Here is a 3,285-nt window from a genome sequence, read left to right on the forward strand (position 1 = left end):
ACTGAGGCGCGCCGCGCGGGGCCCCCTTAAGCACGAGGCCCTATGCGGCCACCTCGGTCGCCTCGGCCTAAGACTGGCCCTGTCCGTTATTATGGGGAATTACATCTATTTCTCTGTGATACCTAGACTTCTGATTCAGCAGAGCAGTGCTAGCACTCTGAGTAATACAGAAACTAAGTAAGTAAGAGAAAACTTCAGATATGAGAAATAATCTTATAAAGGTTTTATTACTCAACAAATAAATGCAATACAGGATCAATTGGAAAAGCAATATAAGCATAGGATTTCTCATAGGAAACTCAGACTTGTGACTCAGTCAGTTAACACAGTATCTGAATACGTCCCAAATTGCTCTTTATTAGATACCTCATCAAGTACTTGTACAATTAGCAGGTCAGAGATATCTCACTGAGAGTACAGAATATTGCTACATAGAATTACCTCTATATCTGGGACTCCAAAGAATATACAAGAGACATGTACAATCAATCGGTTATGGGAATATAGTACCCCAGCTACACATTGGTGTTTTCTAGGTCTGAGTCTTTAATGTTATATTTTACCACTCAAAGCCAATTAGTAGATATAAAAGACTCATGGTTACTTATGAGAAAGCAATCAGATTACTTGCCAATTCAAATACAATTCATTGGTTTCTCATAGGAGAGAGCAGCTCGGCTGTCTCTCTGGCTTGAAGTAGGAAGTACAATCACTTTTATATGCCCATTCAGGATACAGGTAATATGACAGTAATCACATCTTATTGGATCTATGCTAATATAATGGTTTACACTGATTGGCTATGATAATGAGTTGGTCAATATTTACTGGAAAGTTCAACAATAGACTAGTTTTTACTGGAAATCTAAGTCATTTTCCTGAGAAGCCGTCTTTGTTCTGTTTCCCAAGAACATCTGTGATCACACTGTTGCTAAACGATGTTACTCTGCTCTTTCCCACTCACAACCTTTCCTCAAAACACTTTCTGAGATACCTGGTCATCTTCCTGTGGAATTATTCAATTCTGTTATTCTGAACATCTGTTACCACCATATTGCCACATCCATGCAACTCTGCAAGTTAGACCCCCACCCTTCCTTATTATTGCAGATGTCTGCTTGCTCTGCAGTGTCTCAATAGCTCATAAGCCTTTGAACAACACTGAGTTCAAGTCAGAGACATAGGTCTTTAAGTTTTTCTCTCATTTTAGATCCTGAACCAAAGTCTTAGTGAATATTATTATTAATTGGTTCAAGGTCTGTTTTAGGGGTGCAGCCACAGGAGGGGGGGAGGATATCCAAAGACAGCCAGCTAAATAGGTCTGCTGCCTGAGTCTCCGTCCATGCTGCCTGAGCAGCGTGGAAGTCAGCAGCATGCATCAGCCATTAATGCTGGCACATTCAAGCATGCTTAGTTCAGTGACTGAACTGAACCACGTGCAGGAGTGCTGGTGTTGGCAGTTGAAGCATGCCACCGACTTCCATGTTGCTCAGGCAGCACAGAAAAGGCCTTGGGCAGTGGACCTCTTTGGCTGGTGGGGTTTGAACATTCCCACCAGCAAAGGTATGAGTTAAACATGGGGGGGGAGGGAAGAGTTGAATGGAAATACATGGTCCCCTCAGTTCACCCCTAGTCTCTTCTCCCTGCCCCCCTCCAAAATGGACGTCTGGCTACACCCCTAGTAGGCATTTTTTGTGGAAACTTTGCAACACATATGAAAAAGTAACGTTTAGGTACTCCGTTCCTTTTGTGATGTGATTTTTATTAGTAAAAGCAAGCCTTGTAAAGGTTGTTCATTTTTAGATTCCAATTAACAACATAGCACAGACATTTCTTGCAATATACTGTGTAAGCAGAATGGGATCGATATTCAGCCGGCAGTGCTCAGCGTTTTCCTGACTGCCACTGGCTTTATGCCCAGAAATTCAATGCCAGGCCATGTATGGGTTTCAGCATTGAATTTCCAGAAAAAACTACACCGTAGCTGGTTAAGTGTGATATTCAGCACTCACCGCATAAAGATATGACTGACATTTATGAGGTTCTATTTATGAGGTGACCTTGGCTGGTTAAGAGTTGAATATCGGCCCTTAACCAGCCAAGTAGGACTGCCCCAGGCATAGGCGTAGACTGGGGGGGGGCGAGGGGGGGCATTGCCCCCCCAAGCACAAACGCGAACGGCAAACGCAACGACTTACCATCGGTCCATCCCGAAGACGAAGTCGCAGTAAAAGGCAGGCTCGACTCCGTCCTTCGCTTCCCTGCCCTCTCTGCGTCTGCGTCCCGCCTTCCAGTGATGTCATTTCCTGTTGGGCGGGACGCTGAGAGGGCAGGAAGCGAAGGAAGGACGGAGTCGAGGGGAGTCGAGCCTGCCTGTTTGGTGGTTTACTGTTCGCCGCTGCCTGCAGCAAGCCTCCTTGGCTCCTTCACTTGTGCTGGGCTGGCTGGAAGTGAGCCTCGTCCACAGTAAGGAAGGAAGAAGATGTGGTAAAGTAAACCATTAAATCTCTTTTTTTTTCCACTCCCCCGCGCAGCCGTCGCCATCTTGTTAGAGGAGAGATTTGGATGTTTTTCTTTGTGACTTCTGGTAACTCGTTCTAAGTTAGAATAAGAATTTGAAATGTTTAATAATCTTCATGGCTAGGCTAGCCCTAGCAAACCAGGTGGAGGGAGGAGACATTTGGAATTTTTTTTTTTTACTTCTAACTTATAAATCATTGTTAAAAAATAATGCCTCTAGCAGCCCTAGTAAACCTGCTGCCTGCACGTGTGGTTTTGTACCTCCATCTTGTTGGAGGAGAGGGAGATTTGGATTTTTCTTGTGACTTTAAATAATGTTAAAATAATAATAATGCCTCTAGCAGCCCTAGTAAACCTGCTGCCTGCACGTGTGGTTTTGTACCTCCATCTTGTTGGAGGAGAGGGAGATTTGGATTTTTCTTGTGACTTTAAATAATGTTAAAATAATAATAATGCCTCTAGCAGCCCTAGTAAACCTGCTGCCTGCACGTGTGGTTTTGTACCTCCATCTTGTTGGAGGAGAGGGAGATTTGGATTTTTCTTGTGACTTTAAGATGTTTTCAACTGTACTACAGTGGCATTCCCTTTGCTCACATTATTTTTATTACATTTGTACCCCACGCTTTCCCACTCATGGCAGGCTCAATGCGGCTTACATGGGGCAATGGAGGGTTCCACTAATGATGGTGAAGTGAAGCTCTTAATGATTGTAATCCTTTTCATTGTTGTAAAATTAAATTAGAGCTGCTTACTATACAAGTCACT

The sequence above is a fragment of the Microcaecilia unicolor genome, chromosome 4 (genome assembly GCF_901765095.1).
Source record: "Microcaecilia unicolor chromosome 4, aMicUni1.1, whole genome shotgun sequence".
NCBI classification, from domain to species: domain Eukaryota; kingdom Metazoa; phylum Chordata; class Amphibia; order Gymnophiona; family Siphonopidae; genus Microcaecilia; species Microcaecilia unicolor.